Raw genomic sequence first — 24415 nt, forward strand, 5'->3', positions numbered from 1 at the left:
TTAAGATAGTTTATTAGGTGATGGGCTTTCGTGGGCCAGACCCACTTCTTCAGATCTTCAGAAGATCTGAAGAAGTGGGTCTGGCCCATGAAAGCCCATCACCTAATAAACTATCTTGTTACTCTTTTAAGTGCTACATATTTTTTCCTTTTGTTTTACCAAGATCAGACTAACATGGCTTCCTCTCTATTACTTAGGGGTACTCGAGAGAAGTGAGGGGTAAATCAACACAACTGAAATTTGAAGAGAACTGAATTTTTGTTCTAAGTTTTACAGCTCTTTATTATTTTTATACTTTTTACACTGAAAAATGTCATCGCCCGCCTGGCTATGATTAAGTTGTTTAAACAAATGAGTTGCAATGGTAAAAAAAAAATTGTGTGTCTGAAAACTGTACTTTATAAAAAAAGGTTGAGAAACACTGGTATAGATCACTCAGACAGGAAGGTCCTACTGATACTCAACTTAAAAATTTCCTTTCCACAATGTTAACACACTAGTCCTAGCTCTAGAGCCCTTAAGCCATCCCAAACTCCTCCTCTTTCTCCTTGGTTACACCTGTGGGTTACCTGCAGACAATATATCAGAAATGAATTAAATCCATTTGTTTACTCTTTGTTCTGGTCCCCATATAAAGTAGCACCAGTTCAAGCAGCTAAACAGGTGTCATTTTGCATGTGGCCACACTTACATCGATTTTTAAACCTTCTGATTGGCAGTGAGATGTGCAGTCAATTAGCTCTCAGCATTTACCGTGCTTGTACATAGGGCTGGCTGCTGGAGCCTGCAGAACTAACAGCTGGTGTAAATGAAGCATGAAATATCATGGCTATATAGGAAACTAGGAAGAAACCTAGAGCGTGAGGCAAGATGCTGGCAGAGGAGAGTGGGGGAAGATCACCACAGACCCCCTCAGATTGGAAAAAAATGCAACAGAGCAAAACTAGCTTATGAGCTGTCTGATTCATGTGATAATGGCTGGGTAGAAGAAGAGAGGATGCCTGAAGGGCCAAAGCAAGGAGGGCATCCAAAAGAGCCTATGGTCTCAGAATGGCAGGAGCTTGCAAGCTGAGTGATTGAGACACGTGCAGCCTGTCCTTCCATCCAAAAGACTCTAGCACACAGAACTGGCCAATGCCAACAGCTGGCTGGCTTGTGAAGTGTTGTCCAGTGTAGGCCACTGAAGTTAATGGAAAGCCTCCCATTGACTTTGCTGGGCTTTGGATCAGACCTTCAGAGGAGGTGCAGGTATTATGCCTGGCTTTGTATTAGTACTTTTGTAGTCTCATTGACCAGGCTGCTCTTTCATTCAAAGCCCCTCCCACCATCCATCTGGGTGGCTGACCTTGATGCTTGTTATCTGTTCATCTTTGACAGATCCAAATACTTTATAGACTGCAGTAGTCTTGAAGGAACTACATACAAATCATCAATTCATTCCACCACTACTACAGTAAAACCTCAGAGTTATGAACACCCTGAGAATGGAGATTTTGTAACTTTAATTTGCTATTTTTGTTCTTTTCCCTTATCTACCCATCCCCCCCCTTTTTTTTAGAACTGGACTGAACTATTCAGTCATCTGAATAAGTGGGTTGTACCCACAAAAGCTCATGATACCATTTATGGCTGTGTCTAGACAGGCCAGTTTTTCCGGAAAATCAGCCGCTTTTCCGGAAAAACTTGCCAGCTGTCTACACTGGCCGCTTGAATTTCCGCAAAAGCACTGACTTCCTACTGTAAGAAATCAGTGCTTTTTGCGGAAATACTATGCTGCTCCTGTTCGGGCAAAAGTCCCTTTTGCGCAAAAGGGCCAGTGTAGACAGCTCAGATTTGTTTTCCGCAAAAAAGCCCCGATCGCGAAAATGGCGATTGGGGCTTTTTTGTGGAAAAGCGCGTCTTGATTGGCACGGATGCTTTTCCGCAAAAGCGCTTTTTGCGGAAAAGCGTCCGTGGCCAATCTAGACGCTCTGTTCAGAAAATGCTTTTAACGGAAAACTTTTCTGTTAAAAGCATTTCTGGAAAATCATGCCAGTCTAGACGTAGCCTTCGTGTTTTGTTAATCTTTAAGGTGCTACTAGACTCTTCGTTGTTTTTTAAGTTTTTCTGAAATGCTGACAACTCAGAAGAAAACAGTTGCTCTTTTAAAAGTTTTGACTGAACATTGACTTAATACAGCTTTGAAACTTTACTATTAAGAAGAAAAACACTGCTTTCCTTTTTTTACTAGCTTACATTTAGCACAGAATTGTATTGTGTGTTTTTTCTTTTTTCATCTCTGCTGTTGCCTGATTCCAAATGACATTTGTGGATGACTGGTCATTTTGTAATTATGATGCTCATAACTCTCAGGCTACGTCTAGACTGGCATGATTTTCTGGAAATGCTTTTAACTTTTCCGTTAAAAGCATTTTCGGAAAAGAGCGACTAGATTGGCACAGACGCTTTTCTGCAAAAGCACTTTTTGCGGAAAAGCGTCCGTGCCAATCTAGACGCGCTTTTCCGCAAAAAAGCTCCGATCGCCATTTTCGCGATCAGGGCTTTTTTGCGGAAAACAAATCTGGGCTGTCTACACTGGCCCTTTTGCGCAAAAGTTTTGCACAAAAGGACTTTTGCCCGAACGGGAGCAGCATAGTATTTCCGAAAGAACACTAACAATCTTACGTGAGATCGTCAGTGCTTTTGCGGAAATTCAAGCGGCCAGTGTAGGCAGCTGGCAAGTTTTTCCGGAAAAGTGGCTGATTTTCTAGAAAAACTGGCCAGTCTAGACACAGCCTCAGGTTCTACTGCTCATTTATTTATCTCTTTTAATTTGCCTTCTTTTGTCAATCCTTTCAACCTCATATTCTCCCTAAGACACAGAGCTCATGGACTTGCACTGGAAACATTCATTTATAGAGGCCTTTGTAAGAAAGTTGTAGTGGGGACTGGAAACTGACTTGAGGGCCATAAATGGAGAAGAATGACAAAGCAGCAATGTGCTGAGCTGGGAGGGAAGGTATCCAGTGAAGATGCCACTGGGACTGATACAAGGTCCCATGCTATTTACTATGTTAATTAATAATCTGGAAGTGGGAAGAAAGAGCTCATTAACAATATGCACAAATGATGCTAAAATTGGAAATGCAGAGAAGTAACACAAAAGCAACCAGGAAAAGGACAGGAGATTCAACTTGGAAAAAGGAGGAGAATGATTTGTGTTTCAAGGGCACACCCATGTACACGAATAGGGACAGCAAGAAAGATACATATAGGCCAACGTACAAGCAGATAGAATGAAGGCATATAAGAGAATACTACAGATTAATTATTAACTTTTTCTGTGTGTGTATTATGGTTACATACACTTAGTCCAACTGCATTGTGCAAGGTGCTGTATATTGTAAGAGACAGTCCTTACTTCCAAGTTTATATTCTGACTAGGCAAAGGATGAGTGAGGAAGGAATATTATCCCTGCTTTAGGATATGTCTACATAGCAGGGCTAAATCAAATTAAGCTAGGCAACTTCAGCTACATCAATTGCATAGCTTAAGTCAAAATAGCTTATTTTGGTTTTTTGTGCTGTCTACGCAGCAGGAAGTCGAAGGAAGAACACTCTTCCTTTGACTTCCCTTACTCCTCGTAAAATGAGAGTTACAGGAGTCGGAGTAAGAAGTCTTCCAGCTCACCACTATTTCGAAATGGTGGCTTGCTGGGTAGACACTCTCTTTGTTATTTCAGAATAATGTCAGTTATTCTGAAATAATGCTGCTATGCAGACATAGCCTTATGGATAAGGCGCTGAGAAATGAAGTGACTTACTCAGGGCCCTTCCTATTTGTCTGTGCTTCTTGCATGTTATAAATAGACATTTGCAGGAGCTCAATGGTTGCCAAACTGGTCTTGGAATCATCTGAGTCAAGCTGCAATTTGTTCCACAACTCGTGTTCCCTATATTTGCTTTAGTCACGTTTTAATTGCAGGGTACAGAGGGCTTTCTGTCATGAGCCAAAATATACCCTGCAGCCTTTATACGCTATGTGTTGTTCTTTGCTGTTGATCTGAAGATTAAGGGGAGCATCTCCTGCAATATTACAGGACAGACCCAATATTAAGAGACCCAAGTCACAGGTTCTCAGAGATTCCAGTATCTATCCATGGAATTGTGCACAGAGCCATTGAGGTGTGTTTTTTGACAGTTCTATAAAAGAGGCATGACCCACACAAGCAAACCTGTTTGTTTTATCTCACGTTTTTATTTCTTTTGTCACCAATGTCCCAGTTCTGAGTTGCAGCTGAATTGAGCTCATAGACTCTCAGGAGGAGGAGGTGTGGGGATGGGAGAGAAAAGGTGGCTGTATGCCAGCTTTTGTGGCTGTCTAAATGTTGGCAGCATCTGGGGGGAACCAGTCCAGTCCTCCCCACCCTGACCTACAGCAGCTCAGAGGCTTTGTTAATGTCCTTTCAGCTGCAACCGATCACAAGGCACCAACAGCCAAAAACCAGAGGGGGTAAACACCAAGGTGTGCCAGTCCCCTATCCTCTTACTGTCCCCTCCAGAGATGTGGCAAATAGCCTTTCTTCCAGCTTTAGGCTTCCTGAGGACCTTTCTGTATGCTAGCGAGACTCCCAGATCAGATGGCTGGTTCTAAGGGGCTGCAGCAGCACAACCTAGAATGGAGACAAAGTGCTTTTGATTTCTGGCCTCTGGGGCTGCACCTAAGTACTATTAAGGAAGTAGGTGTCTGTCGCTCCAGACCCAACAGATTTTGGCATTTTAACTCTGTAAGCAGAGCCTCATTTGATAGCTGATTGATGTTTCCAACAGGTTTTGGAAGAGAGCCCCCACTTGGCAAAGTCAGGGCCCTGCATGAACATCTATATTGCAGGTGCCTGTGAGCGCTGATGTGTTTGCTTATTTGCATACTGTCATTTCAGTGACATTGCAGGTTGTTTCTTTTTTACAGAGCACTGGACAGAACCTGCAGGAAGCCATAGCCTGCCTCAGCCAATTTCCAGGCTAGGGGCCTGAGGCTGAAAGACTAGCAGTTGCAGTCAGTCCTTGCTACCACGAATGGTTCAGCTGTCTTCTGCGCAATTAGTCACTGTAAGAAACACTTAACCTGGCAATAAGTGTCCGCAGGACCATAATATTAGACGTACCAGGTAAATGCAAGAAACAAAAGGCAGGGGAAGAGCTGAGATGCTATGCTGATGAGGACTATATTAATGCCTGACAAGAGAGGGAATGAAGAATAAAAAAACGAGATCCTGCACTTACTTAAGCCAAGTGTATGGATATTGTAATGGTGCCATTAAAAGTGCTACTCTAACATTGACTCCATTTTTGTGGACATGATGGAAGAATTGCGTATTTGGGGGAGTGAGGAGGGCACAGTGTTCCATCCTCCTCTGATTGGCTATCACATTTGTCAGCCTCCTTCTGGGTATGTGCTGACTGACAGCTGCTGGCAGAGAGCTTGAGAAGCATTCCAATTCTAATTTAAATAAACGAATGACTCAGAATGGTTTGCCTCCGAGAAGGGCATTTTAGCCAGCCATTGAAGCATTAAATACCTCAGGGATTCTCAATTTGCAGAGCTATTTTCTTTTCCCTTCCAAGTGTTTCTTGTTTTAAACTTCTTTTTCCTTTGATGTAGCCAAAGATTCTTACAGATACTGCACTAAAAGGTAGATGAGGTATATTTTGAGTGTTCCCTCCAGTTTGAAGTGCTCTCAGGGACATACATTTTAAAGGGTGTTTTCTGACGGCTATGGCTGCCCCTTTTGCTGGTCAGCATGCAAAGGGACATTATGGTTGTTTGACTTTTTTGCTTCCCATTGGGATGACGAATCCTCTCTGAAGCACATTCCAAGTAGCCAAGTCAGAGCAGATGTGCTGGAGCAGAGAGAAAGAATCCTTCTCCTACCTCAAATAGCAGCTGCAGAGTTACTCCATGGAAGCTAGCTACTGTGCATCTTGAGAGCTGGCGTCACCTCTTCAGGCCCTTATATGGCCACCAGAGGGAGGAGGATCTTGCATGTGTCCAAAATACCATAGATGCCTTATGGACAAAAGGAGCTCAAGCCTGCAGGAACTGCTTTTAGTATCACAGTGCTCACAGACTGTTTTGAGGTGGGGGAGGAATTGGTAGAGGTAACACAGTATCACTCCTCATTGCCCCTGCTTTTCCCAACTTTCCATATACGTAGTGCCAAAAATATCATCAACAGCAAGTGAAGGCCAGCAAAGTTCCAATGCACCAGAAGAACAGCACGGTGCTGCCAACTCTTGTCATGCTTGGTGTTTTACTTAAAGCCCCAGCACCTGGAAACATGATATTTGGTAAGACTCTGTTTCATTTGTTTAAAAATAGAAGTTTTAGCCCTTATGGTTGCATAGAAAAAGCTTGAAGACATGACCGGAGTGCATGCCCCTACTCTGCACTCTCCTAGAAACACTGGAAAGTCCCAGGACACAAGCTTAGAAATGTTGTCTTTCTGGGAAACACTTAATCAAGGCACCAAGACTCAGCAAACTTCAAACTCAGAGCTTTCTTGATGTTAACAGAACTCGTGATCTTTCCTTGGCATACTTCTTTCCTGTGTTTACTCCTTCTGATTCATGATTGATGTGGGAAATGTGTTACTTGCAGGGATCAGAACTTTATTTTAACTTCTGTGTAATAATAACAAAAGAAATGTTGATCCATACCTAATTAATAGCAAACGACATCTGCGAGGCAGCCAGAGCGTATACACAAGTCCTGACCCAGAATGCACGTGCCAGTGTGGTTGCTGTCTATGTAATGGTAGTAAATGCATTTGTTTAAAAATGTCCTTTTACATTACAGGGGGAGGAGTATGTAGTATAAAGGAAATGGGTAGTACAGGCAATCCCCGGGTTACGTACAAGATAGGGACTGTAGGTTTGTTCTTAAGTTGAATTTGTATGTAAGTCGGTACATATTGTACCCCAGGTGACCCCGATTCAGCCGCTGCTGAAACTGACTAGCGGCTGACTACAGGAAGCCCGAGGCAGAGCTGCTTTGCCCTGGGCTTCCTGGAATCAGCCGCTGATCAGTTTCAGCAGCAGCTGATTTGGGATACCTGGGGTAGAGCAGCTGGGGTGCTGCCAGGTTGGTCCCCGCAGCGCCGAGGTGCGGCGCTGTGGGGACCAACCCGGCAGCGCCCCAGATGCTCTGTCCCAGGCGTCCAGATTCAGCCGCTGTTGAAACTGACCAGCAGCGGCTGAATCGGACACGCCTGGGGCAGAGCAGCTGGAGTGCTGCTGGGTTGGTCTGGTAGCGCCGACCCTTGGCACGGTGGGACCAACCCGGCAGCACCCCAGCTGCTCTACCCCAGGCGTCCTGATTCAGCCGCTGTTGAAACTGACCAGCAGCGAGAAAAGCCTGGTCTGCTGGGGAGGGGGCGCACTAGCTGCGCCCCCCCCCCCCCAGCAGACCAGGCTTTTCTCGCCGCAGAGGACGGGGGTGGCAGGACGGCGGTGCATCTCGGTGGTCCCGCTGCCCGCGTCCTCCGCAGCGAGAAAAGCCTGGTCTGCTGGGGGGGCACTAGTTGTAAGAAATCAGTGCTTCTTGCGGAAATACTATGCTGCTCCCGTTCAGGCAAAAATCCCTTTTGCGCAAAAGGGCCAGTGTAGGCAGCTGAGATTTGTTTTCCACAAAAAAGCCCCGATGGCGAAAATGGCGATTGGGGCTTTTTTGAGGAAAAGTGCATCTAGATTGGCCAAGGACGCTTTTCTGCAAAAAGTGCTTTTGCGGAAAAGCGTCCATGCCAATCTAGATGCTCTGTTCCGAAAATGTTTTTAACGGAAAACTTTTCCGTTAAAAGCATTTCCGGAAAATCATGCCAGTCTAGACGTAGCATGGGAGCCTTGATTACCATTCCTCAGAATACACTGGCCACCAAACTTGCCCCTCCAAGTGCTGTGCTGTGCTGGCCTTTGAGGGTGCTGAATGCAAGGCCAGCTGTTACTCTTTCTGCTCTATGACACAGGAAGCATCTAAGATGCTAACTTCCGGGCCCTAAGCCAGTGGTTTTCCAACTATGGGTTGCGACTCAGTACTGGGTAGAATGTCAGGCACTGGGTCTCCTTACTGCAGGGGGATCAGGTGATCAGTGGAGGAGCTAAGGCAGCTACTTGCCTGTCCTGGCACTGCAGATCGCACTGTGCCCCAGGAGCAGCCGGCAGCAGGCCCAGCTCCTAGTGGGGAGGTGGGTGGAGCTCACAGGGCTCTGCGCACTGCCCCTGCCCTGAGCACATTGGCTGGGAACCTGCTGCTGGCTGCTTCTCAGGCATAGTGCAGCATGGTCTGTAGTGCCAGGAGAGGCAGGAAGCCTGACTTAGCCCCCCAGCTGCACTGCTGACAAGGAGCCACGCAAGGTACACTCCTCCTGCTCCAGCCCTGACTGCACCCCAAAGCTGTCATCCTCAGCCCCTCTCCCCAGCCCACACGCTAATCAAATTAGGTTAGGTTGTGGGCATCAGCAATTTTCTTCCGCTGGGTCATGAGAAAAAAGTTTGAAACCCACTGACCTAAGCAGTACCGCAAGCCTAACAAAAAGTACTGGAGCAAAATGCAGGACAATGTAGCACTTTAAAGACTAACAAGATGGTTTATTAGATGATGAGCATCTTGTTAGTCTTTAAAGTGCTACATTGTCCTGCATTTTGCTTCAGCTACCCCAGACTAACACGGCTACATTTCTATTACTATTCAAAAAGTACTGGGACACACTTCAGGAACTTCCACATAACTGCCCCAGAGGGCAGTGCTGGGATGGGGTTGCCACTGTTTCTACAGGATCCAAGCCCCACCAATAAGTCTGTGCTGTTTTAGGTTTCCCCTGTCACTGAATCGATGTGTGTTTCAGATTATTTCCCCCTGACTTTCATTAACTTTACAAAGCTGAATTCAATTTGCGGTTTCCTACCCATCTTTAACACATCTCTCCCTCGCAGTTCCTTGCAACTGTGGGACCTGCTCTCATTTCCACTGAAGACAGTGGCAAAGCAAACAGTCATCAGATTAGACAGGAAGTTACGCTGTCATGGAGCACAGGTGACTGTGGCTTTAACATTTGTCACATATTGAGTAAACATGCTTGTCTGCAACTGAATCTACCAGGGAGACAGGAAACGGAGGTGGATTGGGAGTGTTTGCAAAAGACATGGTTCTTTTGAAAAAAAAAAAAAACTTTTTCAAAAGAACCCGTAGTCCTGAAAAAATAAGGAATATGGGTTCTTTTTAAGAACCACGTCTAGACTACGCTTTCACTTTTGAAAAACTCTTTTTTGAAAAAGGGCTCAGAGGCAAATATGCAAATGGAACACGGGATATTTAAATCCACGCTTCATTTGCACTTTCGATTTGCTTCATTTACATTCCTCTTTTGACAGAGGAATGTAGTCTAGACGTGCCTTTAGGCTATGTCTACACTTGCAGCTTCTTTGAAAATGTCCACACTGCCATGTGCGCGCTGTGCTTTTGCGCAAGAGCGCCCATGGCAGTGTGGATGTTCTCTTGCGCAAGAAAGCTCTGACGGCCATTTTAGCTGTAGGGCTTTCTTGCGCAATAAATCCCTGCCGAGCATCCACACTGCCCTCTTGCGCAAGAGCTCCTGCACAAGAGGGCTTACACCTGTTAAAAAAGAGCATAGCTCTTGCGCAAGAAGCCCTCTCTTACCAGGCCATACTATAAATTTCCTTGCGCAAGAGCGGGCGGGCAGTGTGGACACTCTGCGAGTGTAGACATAGCCTTAGAGTCCCCAGCAGGTCAGCTGGAGAGCCCCCTCATGGTGCAATTGTCCCAGGGGTTGGAGATTTAAAGGGCAGCAGTGGCGGCTGACACACTGGGCTCTTTAAATCGCTGATGGAGCACTGTGTCGGGCACTCTGCTTGGCTCCAAGAGCTAGGTGCGGGGATGTGCCACGTGCTAGGTTCTCTAGCCTGGCTGCCGGAAGTCCCACCCCTTCTGGGGTGCAGAGCCGGCCGCCCCCCACATCTTGCCCAGGGGCCCATGGTGGCTATCAGACCCACTGTATGATCCTGCCAAGAATGGCTCTTGTCTAGAGTGCGACTGGTATTGCTTCTGCTGCTGTTGAGGCTACACTTTAAGGAACTTCCTCTGAAAGGCTGGGGTGTGTATTCCCAGGGATCTCATTGTGGCCCTAGTCCTTTAGGCTGTGAAGCCTAGAATCTGTCTGTTCAGAGAATATCCCCTTGGTCTTGAAAGGGAGGTCCTGAAGTGTATTTTGAACCTCTGTAGGGAGACCTGAGGCCTGCAGCTAGGAGGAGCTCCTCATAACCACCCACCCAGAGATGGTGTGCGCAGCAGAGTCAGCTGTGTCTAATGAGGCCTGAAGGGAGGTTCTGGCTACTGTTATCACTTTCTGGAAGGAAGATCAATGCGCTTGGCTTCCTTGGCCTTAGGGGCGAGCGCCTGTTGGTCCTGAAGTTCTTTTCATTCACCACCCAGACCACGAGACAACAAAGTTGCCCCAACAGAGAGTCTCTCAGTGCCGGACTTGCTGGTGCCAGAGGCCCCAGAGTCATCGGCACCTGCTGTTGCTGCTGTGAGGAGAAGTCCTGCCTCTGACTCTCTGGCCGGTCAGTGGCTTAGCGGCTCTTTGTCCTCCTATAACGTATGGGCAATACTGGAAATGCAGAGCAGTGCCAGGTGTTATCTCTTGGTGCCGGTCCAGGGCACTCTAGAACCAGAGTCCTTCCTCTGCACCGTTTCCCTTATAGATGCTGGGCGCTCCACACTGAGGAGCTCAGGCCCAGGCAGTGAGGTGCCACAGGTCAAAGGGTGGCTTCCATCAGTAGCTACTTAAATCAAAAGTCCTTTTCCTTTCTTGTGAGAGGCTGGGAAGCCTTGCAGATTTTGCAGTACAGGCAGTCCCCGGGTTACGTACAAGATAGGGACTGTAGGTTTGTTCTTAAGTTGAATCTGTATGTAAGTTGGAACTGGCGTCCAGATTCAGCCGCTGCTGAAACTGACCGCCAGTTCTGACTTACATACAGATTCAACTTAAGAACCCCAGGCTTCCCCAAGTCAGCTGCTGCTGAAACTGATGAGCGCTGATTCCAGGAAGCCTGGGGCAGAGCAACTCTGCCTCAGGCTTCCTGTAGTCAGCGCTGGTCAGTTTCAGCAGCGGCTGACTTGGGGACGCCTGGGGCAGAGCAGCTGGGGTGCTGCTGGGTTGCTCCAGTAGCACCGCTCCTCGGCGCTACTGGACCAACCCAGCAGCACCCAGCTGCTCTGCCCCAGGCGTCCTGATTCAGCCACTGCTGAAACTGACCAGCAGCGGCTGAATCAGGACCTGGGGCAGAGCAGCTGGGGTGTTGCCGGGTTGGTCCAGTAGTGCCCAGAGCGGGTGCTGCAGGACCAATCCGCAGCGCCCCAGCTGCTCTGCTCCAGGGTCCAAAACAAAAGCCTGGTCTGCTGGGGGGAGGCACACTATCCGCGCCCCCCCTCCCCCAGCAGACCAGGGACACGGGGAGCAGAGCAGCAGCGGCAGCGGGGTGCCACGCCTCTGAGGCTTTGCCAGAGCATTAGTGCAGATATCAATACAGACTAGATTGAATCTTGCACAGGAGGAATGTCAAAGCAGCACAACAGTCTATTTCAGCACAACTGTCTATTTGCTCCTCTCGTGCAGCAGCAGAACAAGGGCACTCCAATGATTTGTTCTTTGTTTGTTCCTCAAATGGAGTAGCTCATTCAGCTGTCAGATACTGCCTGGAGCTTTAAAAGGGGAGGGGTGCATGCTTGCAAGGCAGCAGGGATCACAAAACACTGAGCAGAGCCATCATGGCAGGCATTGCGGCATACTGGCAGAAGTCAGTTCTCTCAACAAAACAACAGTCCACACTAGCTCTCTGTAGGCAATAAAGGAAGGGAAAAAGACAAAAGTCTCTCATGGGATGGAAGTTTTTTGTCGCTCAAACTTTTCCCAGCAAAAGTCGCATTGTAATGTGAACGCTCTCACTGTTTTGTTGCCAAAAGGCAGGTTTTGGAGACAAAACACGCCATTGTAGACAAGGCCACTTCCTAATTACCTAAATACTTGCTTTTTTAAACACGTGTTTAATGACAAAATTATTTCAGTAGCTCAGACTTTTTTTTGGAAACACAATTAACTTCACTGAGGGTATTTAAGAAACACAATTAACTTCACTGAGGGTATTTCGCAATAGGGATGCAAATGAAGACATTCAAAATTGCAAATGAAGCCGAGATTTAAATATCCTGTGCTTCATTTGCATAATCGTGTTATGGCGCTATTTCAAAATAGCACTATTTCGAAATAAAACACTGTGTAGAGACATTATTTCAAGAGAAAATCCTTCTCTCTAAATAACTCTTAAACCTCATTTTATGAGGAATAAGGGTTCTTTCGAGAGAAGGGTTTTCTCTCAAACTAATGCATCTACACAGCATGTTTTATTTTGAAATAGCGCCATAACGTAATTATGCAAATGAAGTGCAGGATATTTATATCCCAGCTTCATTTGCAATTTCGAATGTCTTCATTTGCATCCCTATTGCAAAATAGGGTGCAAGTGTAGACATACCCGTACTCATTTATAAACAGGGAAGGCCGACTTCCCTTCTAACTTCTCCTCCCCCCCACACGCCCACAGATATTTGTAAGTGCCCTTTGATTCCCTCAGCACTGTTAGCTTGTAGTAACCATTAGTGGGGTTTGTTACACTTTATCTGTTTCGTGCGAACTTGTATTGGTTCTGCATGTTCTTTGTTCTCCCCACCTTTGCTATTTCCTATACTGGATTTATTTAGTTGCCATCTTCAGCTCTCTGACAAGTCCCTTTGTGAAGCTGCTTCAGGACCGTGTGTGCGTGCGTGTGCGTAAAGGGTGCGAGCGCACCCCCTTATGGTCCCTCAAGTCAGCGTGAAGCTGGGGCAGCACATTGCCCCAGCCTCCCTCCCCGGTGCTCTGGCTGGCTGGGGGAAGGCAGGAACAGCGCATTAACCCAGCATGCCTCCCCCATGCTCCAACCAGCGTGGAGGGAAGGCTGGAGTTGATTTCGTCCTCTCTCTCAGGAGCAAGGCCGGGGGGCAGGGATCGCACACACATCCCAGAAATTCCTGTGTATGGGCCTATACTTTGCATATTGTTCTGGGTGGCAACTGAGAACTCGAACAAACTTGTGATGGGAAAAGTAACGAAACACAGACTCGGTGATCAAAACAGGACCCACAGAAATTGGCCTTTTTAAAGCAATCATTCAACTACCGGGTTCAAAATTCCCTTTCCAAAGCCTCTTGCTGCTGATATGCTTGCTCCATATTCGTATTTATCAGCCGCCTGCATATTTAAAGGATTAGAAGCAGTTTCTCTTCAATGGTAGGAAGGTATTTATCACTTTTCCTGCAATCAAGTAGGACCTGGCAAAGAATGCTACAGCTCATGGGAAGGCCAGTCTGAGCCAGTTCTAAACTGGTTGCTCTATCTCAGTGCTCAGCAGAATGTGCTGTGTCTTTTCAGAAATGGAGATTTTTGCAAACGTCTGATCTGCACAGCTCACTGCATTCTCCAGCGGCATTCAGCGATTGTTCAGATAGAACAGCCAAGAGGGAGCTCTGCCCAAGGCAATACATTTACACAGGCCAGCACAATTCCTCTGCAAACCTGACCTTAACTTGATCCTGTCTAGGGGTAACTGACTAACTGAACGTTAATGTTAACGAGCCCCAGCCATGGCAATATTTATCTTTAGTTATTTAATTTATTTATTTAAATATTTTTACCCCACCTTTCTATTTAAAATATTCAAGATATTTGCTCACTGCATGCGGCTTGGATCTCTGTCAAAACATTTGTTGTTTAGATGTTTTTGTTACTGGTGTTAGTATCAAAATGTGTAACCAGGGAAACTTACGTTTATCAGACACAAGGATCTGATTGGTCTCCTCTTCCATGAGAGAAGCTTTGGAATGAGTAGGAGAGGCCTCTTCCGCCTGCGTCCTGGCAGTAGAAGTGGCTTGTGGGTGCACTACACTAGCCTAGATATTTGGTGGTCTGGGCGGGAGATCATATTGCAGCGCTATCCCCCACTCAACTTGCATAAGGGACACATTAGTCAGGGACTTGGTTCTTGTTTACTGCTTTTAAAAGGAGATCCAGACCCTGAAGCTCCTTTATAAGCTTCCTGGTGTTCACAACCTGCTCCAGTACACTGGGCTATCCAGCCAACCTCTCCCCAGCTTGTTTGTGCTCTGCCATCTCACCTGCTCATCCCACTCCTTACAAGGGAGCTGGAGAGAGATGGACGTTACAAGACTCTCCCTTCTTTCTGAATTATCTCCTTGAGCCCAGGTGGAAGATAGGGGTGGGAGGGAGGCCCTATTTAAATGGAAGGATTTATTTGCTTCTAGCCTAGCTCTGGCAGAGATGACTTTTTGATGTGCTGACCATAATGCAGTGACTATTTCATCACACCGGTTCTGAATCACCACTGTCTCGTGTAATATGCCAGCATTTAAACCCACTGTGTGCTTGGTATAAGAATGATTACACGAAAGGCAGAATAGGGAAGAACCAGGCCCTCGGCCTTCTCCAGCGTGGGAGTTTTGGGTCAGTTTTCCACATGGTAGTTTCAGTTTCTGCTGTCTTTCGCTTTTAAATTGCTTAGGCACCTAAAAATCCATGATACACATGAGATATATAGGGTGCAGGAGATAGGGCAAATACTCGAAAGCCCCTTGGAAGACCTTGTTGCATTCAATTCATATACTGTTGTGCGCTAGGACCTATGTCACCTCTGTAGGGAGATATGTGACACATGGAGGACCTGGGAGTTCAAGACTATATTGAAAATTGTGCCAATCAAGGACATCTGGGACAATAATGAAGTGGATTTCCTGGGGGAATTCCTAGGGAGAAATTAAAGCAAATTCCTCAAGTCCAGTTATTCAAAACCCCCACCTTTTGAAGTTATGCCCTGAGGACTGAGTCGCTGGCAGCGGATTACCTGTAACAGAAAACCCAGATCAAAAATCCACACTACTTCTGGATCAAAAGTGACTATGGATTTGTTACCCAGTTGTGGGATGTGGAAGTCAAAACTCCCAAGAGCAGGGATGGGCAACCTAAGATAGCGAGTGGCATGACTGGCCCTCCTTCATCCTGGGCTGCAAGACTGTCATAACCTAGATGCTCTCCCGAGATAGGTTAGGTTTGCCAACTGTGCTTGAATACCTACACATTTCGGGGGTGCGCCAGTTGAACTGTAGCATCCCTTTGATTGGATGCAGAGGGAGCTTGCAGCTTTCACACTCAGTGTTGTGAGCTGTCAGCACAAACCTCACTTCATGTGCCCTTGCTTTACGTGTGTGTCATTAATAATACCAGTGGGGAAAAAATGATGTGGACAAAAACCAGCAAAACCTGACAACCCTGCATGTGGGCAACTGTCAACAAAACGTCTCGCAAGTCACACACGTAGAACCTGGAGGAGCCGCAAGTGGCCCTTGGACAAGAGGTGGCCCACTACTGCCCTAGAGGCTAAGACTAGAGATGAGGTGACCTCTGATAAGTTTGGGTGGAGATTCTTTTATTGTTTTCATGTTTTCACCTTAAGAATAAATGTGCTTGCTTAGAAGAAACTGTGTGGTAACTTGGAACTGTTGGCACTAAACTGGTCCTAGTCCTTGGAGAAAAAACAAAGTGCAGACATTGGCTTTTTGGGGCAGTCTAGCTTACAGAGGATATCACAGAGTAAGCAGGGAACTCTTCAGCCTTAAAATCCCTGGTCAGGCAAGAGTGAGATATGGGTCTTTATCCAGGAGATGTGATGCATGGGAACAAGAAGCCTAAAGTGGATGCCTTTGGTGGATCACAGAGGGGAAACACAGGGCAATTGCCCTGAAAATGATACATGGAATAACATGAGAGGTCCATCTCTCCTTGTGATTTACTACTCCGAACTTCCCTAGGAGCTGGGTGAAGCTTAGAACTTCACAAGCCAGAGGTGGATTAAGGCCATAAACAGACTGGGTGGTAGCCTTGTTGGCCTGCTCATAAGACCATAAGAACGTAAGAATGGCCATTACTGGGTCAGACCAAAGGTCCACCTAGCCCAGTATCCTGTCTGCCGACAGTGGCCAATGCCAGGTGCCCCAGAGGGGGTGGACTGAAAACAATGATCAAGCGACTTGTCTCCTGCCATCCATCTCCAGCCTTTGACAAACAGAGGCCAGGGACACCATACCTACCCCCTGGCTAATAGCCTTTTATGGACCTAACCTCCATGAATTTATCTAGCCCTTTTTTGAATTCTGTTATAGCCCTAGCCTTCACAGCCTCCTCTGGCAAGGAGTTCCACAGGTTGAGTGTGCGCTGTGTGAAGAAGAATTTTCTTTTATTAGTTTTTTGCTCCAGCAAAAACAATGAGGAGCCCAGCGGCACCTTAAAGATTAACAAAATTGGGCATAAGTTTTTGTGGGCAGGAACCCACTTTGTCAGATGCAAGAGCTCAGCATAACTGTAGAAGACTTTCACCAGTTAGTGCACCTCCTTGTAGCAGGTGGTGATGTTGCAGGGCCTTTTCATTAGTCTCCTCCACTAGCCAGGCCTGCTGCTGGTCCAGCTTCTCGTGATTGGGGCCTCTGGCCACCTCACCCCTTCCAGGGTAAACCAGGAGTACAACAAAGCGATAGCTCCCTGCCCTCACACTGGACCTTCAGCACGACTCAAGTCATTAGCCTTGTATCAGGCGTTTCTGCACCACCTTCCTCAGCAGGCCTTAGGGCAGTGGTTCTCAACCTATTTGCCATTATGGGCTATATCCAATACTACATGTATGGCCCTGAGGATGCAGCTGTGTGCTGATCAAGCCCCAAGCAGCTCACAGCCCAGAGGTTGAGATCTACTGCCCTAGGGGAACTCACACCCTCCTTTTATTCCAGAGACCAGTCCATTAATCGGTGGGGGCTGGAGCAGTCCCCACCTGTCACGGGCAAACAGAAGCTGCTCCAGTTGTCCAGAGGCAGGGGTTGACTATGGTGGCGGGCCCACTCCAGCCCAGCCTCCCCACCCCCCACCACATCCCCTTTAATCAGTTAACTCGTTAAACAAAGTTTGACTGGTTAACCAATTAAATGGGATTTTCATCCCTGATTCAGACACTTTATTTTTTGTCCCTGGACCACTTGCTCCCTTGCCATACCTCAGGGTCTGTCTCAGAGCCCTTGCTAGACTCAGTATGTCTCTCAGTCACTCTGCAGGCCTCTACTCCAGGCCTGCTGCAAAGAGCATCTTAACAGGTTATTACCATCTCTTTTACTTTAAATGATTTTTTTTTCTACTCTGTCCATAGGTAGGGTTACTAATGCCAAGACATAATAAAAACAGCTATTGGCCATCACTCAAACACCAACAAAAGCCAGCCTCTGACCCCTTAACACAGCCAACCTTTTTAACCACAAGATCAGTTTTTCAATGTAAGTGCTATGTAAGATCTACCTCAGACCCAAATACTCTTGCCTCACTTCCGTCCGCCTCTTCTTTGAGGCCCTGCCTCTGGCTCCACCCCTTCTCCGAGGCCTCACCCTGCTAACTCCATCCTCCTTCTTCCCCCATCCTCACTCGCTTTCACCAGGCTAGGGTTAGGGATTGGGGTGCAGGCTCTGGTCTTGGGCCAAGGGGTTTGGAATCTGGGAGGGGCCCTGGGCTTCGCCAAGAGTGGGGAATTGGGGTCCAGGAGGGTTTTTCCAGGAGCAGCCACTTCCAGGAGCCAGCCACTTCCAGGAGCAGCAATCACCATCACCAAAAACCCTACTCCAGCCATGACAGGTTAGGCATTTTAGTACTCACCGCTCAAATAATTAAATTTAAGCGTAAGAGAGAAATGAAAATTATGAAATACACAGACCAGCCAAAAACCAAAACCAACACACTTTGCAAGCAGTACTAGTAGTACCAACAACCCACCACATACGTGTTGGGTTGGGAGATGAGACTGGAGAACAGTGTGTGTTTGTGAGAATGACAGACACACACAGTATGAGAGTGACAGAGACTTGCATTGCCAAGCTCCCTCCATCCCCTTCTCTCTGGCTACGTCTAGACTAAGGGGTTTTTGCGGGATACCTCTGGAGGTATCCCGCAAAAACCTCGCCACATCCAAGGAACATGTTTGCTCTTCCACTTTTTTTCGTGGAAGAGCAAACGTGCTCTTTCTGAGAGCCCTGTATACCTCGTTTCATGGAAAAGCCTCTTCTGAAAAAAAAGTGGAAAAAGCTACGCAAGATGCGGAGTGCACTTTGAGTAGCTTTTTCTGCAAAAACACTGCAGTCTAGACCTAACCTCTGTGTGGAAATAGGGTACAGAAGTGGGGGGAGGAAGGACACCCTGACATCAGCCCCTTCCTTTTCTCCCTCCCACATTCTGCACAGCAAGCAGGAGACTCCCAGGGGGCAGCTCCAAGGCAGAGGGGGCAGGAGCAGCATAACAGTGGGTGGAAGGGCAATTGAAGTGCCAGCACATGATAGCTTCTTGGCAGAACTAGTCAGGATCCCCTGTCAGAGGCTCCAAGATCTACCAGTAGATCCCAGTCTGCTGGTTGGTGACCACTGCCCTAACAAGAAAGATCCAATTGTCTGAGGGAACCCTTTCGCACAGAGAGTGAGAGACATTTCAAAAGTGTATTTTTATGATCTTTTATCATTTTTCTTACCTGCGTTACAGGGATGTGAATCGCAAAGCATTCTAACGTGTCCCAAGTGAAAAAACTAACAGCATATTTATGCTGCTGATTAACAAGGAAGTACAAAACAATTAGCAACCCCTATTCACGGGTCATTCCCTGACCCTGCAGGAATCTGTAACAACACAGAGATCCCTAGCTAAAGTATACTCATTTCCTCTAGTTTTCCTTCCCGTTTATAACTCCGCCTGCCTCTATCATGTCCACCCAGCTCTGAGCCCCCTCCGCCCAATGCCAACAGGAGAGCTGACTGGGCTGCAAGGCTCCTGTTAACCCTTTGTTTGCCAACACAGGGTCTCCACATGTGGTCCCAAGAACCTTAACTTGGGATTTCCAGGTTAACGGTTGTTTTTCTGAGAAATTTGCAATAGTCTCTCAAGTGTGTTTTAAATCCTACATATATACAATCTTAAATCCACATTAAGTTTTTGCCCAGCTATTTCCTGTGGCACACTGTACTTCAAAGCAACACCTTGGAACCCCCACATTTAGTGTCATATAATTATGTTTTCTACATATTGAGGTCTCATTTTAAAAGCCTTAACCTGTTGAACATTAATATCCTGTTGGAGTGTATGTGTTGTTATTGTATGGGAAGTTAAGAAGTTTTGCTATGTGTATATGTAGTGAGGTTGGGAACACCCACAACCATCTTTGCAGGAACAGGTTGAACCTCCAAAATCTGGGGCTTTCTGGTCCAGCAACATCCATGGTCCAGCAGAACTGCAGATATTGCTGGATCAGAGAGCTCTGGCACCCAGGAATGGGAACCGGCTGGGAGCCCCATCCCTGGGGAGCTCCGGCCAGCAGGACTGGCGAGCCCCATCGCCGGGCAGCCCTAGACGGGCGGGTCAGTAGTGAGGCAGCCAGCAGCCAAAGCAGGGCAGCTGACAAGCCCCATCCCCAGGGATCCCTGGTGGAGTGCAGCAAAAGGGAAGCAGCCAGCAAGTCCAGTTCCAGGAGATTCCTGGTCAGGCGGGGGAGAAATGAGGCCACAGTGGCTGGGGAGCCCCAGCAGACTAGAGCTCAAGTCCAAGTCCTGCAGGCTGGAGCCCAGTGGCAGTGGGGCTGGAGTGGAGCCAGCTACAGAGAGGAGTGTCTGAGAGGCTGGTGGCAGGCGTCCACCCCTAATGGTGGAACATACACACCTCAAGCACTTTTTTTGCGAAAAAAAGATACAGTAAATCACAGGACAGAGGGCTTTTGCCAGTAGAGTTATTCCTCTCCCCACGAGGAATAATTCCTTTTTGTGCTATAACTCTTGTGCAAAAAGGTAGGTGTGGACGCTCTGCAGGACTTTCTTGTGCAAAAAGAGCCTATCAGAAAAAGTACAGGTGCTCTGATGGCCATTCTGTGAATGGCCATCGGAGCTTTCTTGCACAAGAGCGTCCGTGCAGTGTGGATGCTCTCTTGTGCAAAAGCACATCGCTTCTGCGATGCACTTTTGAGGTCTGGGCGCGCTTTTGCGCAAGAAGTTTTGCGGAAGATCTCTGCAGTGTCGACAAAGCCCCAATGTTTTCTCTAATATTTTCCATCCATGTGTGGAATACATTTTGTTATATGCACAGAGGCATGTGCAGATGTGCACCACGAGCAAAAACACACGTTGCCAGCTGAAGGTGCTCTGTTTCTCAGCTTGGCAGCATTTGAATCACTCATGGGTGGCCACTCAAGCTCTCATCTTACAGGGAACACTGGATCAAAGCAAAAGATCTTCCCCACAAGCTAGAAGAAACTATAAAGAGAGAAAGTGACATCATCACTTGGCCTAACTCCTCCCCACAACCACCTCTGGAACCATATCTGGAAGACAAAGAACTTGAACTGAGAGAGGGTAGTCCTGCCCTGGAAGGCAGTTGCAGCCTGAGTATTGAGGATCTGTGACCTGTTTATACCATCCAGCAAACTGAAACACGGCTTCACTCAAATCCTGTTTAGTTTATTGAACTCAGACTGTGAATTTACTTTTGTTCCTTAGAAACTCATTTTGATCTCTATGCTTTCTATTTCTAACCACTTAACCTCTCTCTTTCTGCAGTTAATAATCTGTTTATATTTTACCTAACATGGTGCATTTTGGTTGAAGTGCTTGGGAAGTCTCTGTTCACTTTATAGGATACATCTACACTGCAGCAGTTTTTCAGAAGAGGAAATGCAAATGGAGCGCTCATTTGCATATTCTCACCTGATCCTTTTTGCGGAAGAGGTTTTTGTGATAAAAAGCCCTCTGTAGACGGGGCCATTTGTCGGAAAACCCCCAGTCCTTTGGGACTGCTGCGGAAGCCAACCAAGAGGAGCGCCTCATTGTTATTGCAGTCGCCATGGTTCGGGCTGCTGTATCCGCCGCATCCAAGGAGATCACCCATCCTCCGGTCTTTTTCTCTGAGGGTGTGTCTAGACTACATGCCTCCTTCGACGGAGGCATGTAGATTAGCCAGATCGGAAGAGGGAAATGAAGCCGCGATTAAAATAATCGCGGCTTCATTTAAATTTAAATGGCTGCCCCGATCTGCCGATCAGCTGTTTGTCGGCAGATCGGGGGAGTCTGGACGCGGTAAGCCTGGTTTCACGAGGCTTACCTGTGTCGATGAAGAAAGGCTTCTTTGTCGGGGCATCGCGTCCAGACTCCCCCGATCTGCCGACAAACAGCTGATCGGCAGATCGGGGCAGCTATTTAAATTTAAATGAAGCCGCGATTATTTTAATCGCGGCTTCATTTCCCTCTTCCGATCTGGCTAATCTACATGCCTCCGTCGAAGGAGGCATGTAGTCTAGACACACCCTGAGAGAAAATACCTCGAATAGAAGCCCCTTCCTCTGACCTGGGGGGTATGGGCTCTATGGCTCCTATGGAGAGCAAACGCTGTGCCTCTTCTTTTAAGCGGCTCTCGTGAAAGGGGTCACTGAAAAGGGACGGGGTTGGTGGATTTGTGGGTGGTATGGTAGTGAAGGGGATGGTGAGCCCAGATACCACCAGTTGTAATACCCAACGGTCTGATGTAACAGCTGTCCATTGGTCTCAAAAAGGTCGAAGTCGATAGTGAAAAAGAGGAATGTTGTGCTGTTGTTGGTGTTCCGTCACAGTAGGGAGTCGTTGCAAGCCCTCGATCGAACCATCAAACTTGCTGCTTGGGATTTTGTTGGTTGTTTGAGCAAAATGGTTGAGATCGTTTGCGTTGAGGGAGCTGTCTTTGGTGTAATTGATCCATGACTCGCTGTTGGTGTTGTTGCCTTTGATAAGGGTAATTGTACCTTCTCTGGTACGGGTAATACTTCTTGCACCTAAATGGGGGTGTATACATTCCCAAGGTGCGGAGCGTAGACCTGGAATCTTTTCCGGAAGGAAGGATCTCATCCATCTTTTCTGCAAATAATTAATTTTTATCAAAAGGGAGATCCTCGACTTTTGCGTGGAGCTCCTTTGGGACTGCTGCGGAAGCCAACCAAGAGGAGCGCCTCATTGTTATTGCAGTCACCATGGTTCGGGCTGCCGTATCCGCCGCATCCAAGGAGATCTGCAGACTCGCCCTGGATGCAGTAAAACCCGCCTGGACCAGGGATTTTAAGAGGGGGCGCTTGCTCTCTGGAAGATATTGGAAAAGCTGAGATGTTTTCTCATAATTATCAAAATTATGATTCGACAATAGCATAGCATAATTAGAGATATGCAAGAGAAGGGTTGCCGAGGAGTAAACTTTTCTGACAAATGTGTCCAACTTTTTGGTATCCGGGGTAGTCTTATACTGTGGTGCCTTGGCCCATTGCTGTACCGCATCCACCACTAGGGAATTTGGCTGCAGATGATTGAAGAGAAATTCTAAGTTCTTAGACGGAACAAAATATCATCTATCGGCTCTCCGGCAGGTTGGGGCCACCGTAGCTGGTGTCTGCCAAATAGCATCGGCTGCCTTCATAATGGCCTCATCGATAGGGATGGTGAGCTTTGCCTTCTGCCTGGGGTGCAAGTTTTTCAGCAGCCGGTGTTGCTTCGTTTGAGACTGCACTATCTGTATTTCCTGGGATTGAGCCACCCGCTTGAATAGATCCTGAAACTGCTTAAAATCGTCCCGTGGGGACGAGTCTGGTGGAAAGACCGCAGCACATGACGATGAAGGTGAACCATCAGGAACCGGGTCTTCAGATCGATGATCGTCCCGCTCAGATAACTGACCATCCTCTAGGTCTGCATGGTGTGATGTGGCCTCCCGGCTGCGTGGCGGAGAAGCCAAGTTACGGTCACAGTGGTGATGTGACGGAGAATGTCTCATTGACGGCGGATTATAACGCGAGGAGCATTGGAAGTCATAATGATAGGAGCATGAACGTGTTGAGCACAAAGAAGAGTGATGGTATTCAAAATAACGATATGATGGATGAGGAGACGAGCACCTATATGATCTATTGCTAGTATGCTTGCTGTCTCTCGTGCTTGCTATGTGGAACGTAGTAATAAGGACATTCATATGGTGGAGAATAGGATGGACCTCTATAGTAACTCCTGTAATGGGGACGCCCATAAGGGGACTGTTGTCTGTAATAAGTATGGTGCCTGGGGCTGTGTTGTCGGTAACCATGATGGTATGGTGAGCCATACTCCGTTGGAGGACAGGGGCCAGGTGAAAATTTTGGGGAAGGAGAGAAGTGCGAGTCCTATCCCCATATTGTTAATGGTGCCTCTGATCGGGGGTGCCTCTGTAATTCCGGCTCCCACTCCGGCGCCGGTACGGTGATCAGCTGTTGCTGCGGTGCTGCATCTACCGGTGCCGAGGCTGTTTGCAGCTCATAAGCCCCATGTGAAACCTGCATTAGTGGCTGGAGAGGTGATGGTGCTGGAGGGGTTTTGCCCGGTGCCGGCGGCATAGTCGCGGGTGTGTGCTGGTCAGCAGCTGTCCGTGGGGGTGAATAGAGCAGTGCCGGTGCATTCTGAGCATGTGCACCGCTTGACCGCACCACAGCTGATTTCGGTGCTGGCAACTCTGAGATGCCGGTGCCAGGAGAGCCTTGTGAAGTGGCACCGCTGTCCGTGCGGCTTTGAAAAAGAGCGGTGCGGTGCCAGCGTCTTCTTAGTAGAGGCTGCGCTTGCCGGCACCGAGGCTGCTGCCAAAAGCACTCTCTCTGGCGCTGCAGCCCTACTCCCATTCGCCCCTTATCCTGATGAGGAGGATCGAGGGGCAAGGGCAGATGGGTCACAGTCACCTACCACCAATATATCGGGTGGTAGGGATCTGGCTGGGGAGATTCTTTGCCTCTTCTCCCTCAGATCTGGGGAAGAGATCCTCCGTTCAGGGGTTCTCCCCCTCTGTTTAACATTTTCTGCCCTGGGGTCCAGCGCTTTATCAAGTAGAAACATCTTCAGCCTCATTTCTCTATCTCACCGAGTTCGGGCTGTCATTTTCGCACAGTGCCCGCACTTGTGAGTGTGGCTTTCCCCCAGGCAACGCACACAAAGCGAATGCCCATCTGAGAGAGGCATTGGCTCACTACAGTGGCCACATTTCTTGAAGCCTGGAGACGCAGGCATGATTGTTAATCAGTTTCTTCCTGAGACAAGGTTTTATTTGTTTTGTTTTTTTCCTCTTTCTCAGCTGATCCGTGGCTGTTAACAGCAGGAAGCCGCTGTAAGCTGCAGTTTAAATAAAAAGGTTTCCTTCTTTGCTTTTTTTAACTCCAGTAA

General features: G+C 47.6%; 1 protein-coding gene across 1 annotated transcript in view; it reads right to left on the reverse strand.

Annotated features, from left to right (window-relative positions):
• The window catches only part of MGAT3 (beta-1,4-mannosyl-glycoprotein 4-beta-N-acetylglucosaminyltransferase), a 67984-nt gene extending 49116 nt beyond the window's left edge, over positions 1–18868 (reverse strand). The window contains exon 1 of the mRNA XM_075936609.2: positions 18712–18868. The gene's annotated coding sequence lies outside the window, so the exon portion shown is untranslated. The remainder of the gene's footprint in view (positions 1–18711) is intronic.
• Positions 18869–24415: the final 5547 nt, after the last annotated feature.

The sequence above is a fragment of the Pelodiscus sinensis genome, chromosome 1 (genome assembly GCF_052426305.1).
Source record: "Pelodiscus sinensis isolate ZL-2025 chromosome 1, ASM5242630v1, whole genome shotgun sequence".
In the NCBI taxonomy this organism is placed as follows: domain Eukaryota; kingdom Metazoa; phylum Chordata; order Testudines; family Trionychidae; genus Pelodiscus; species Pelodiscus sinensis.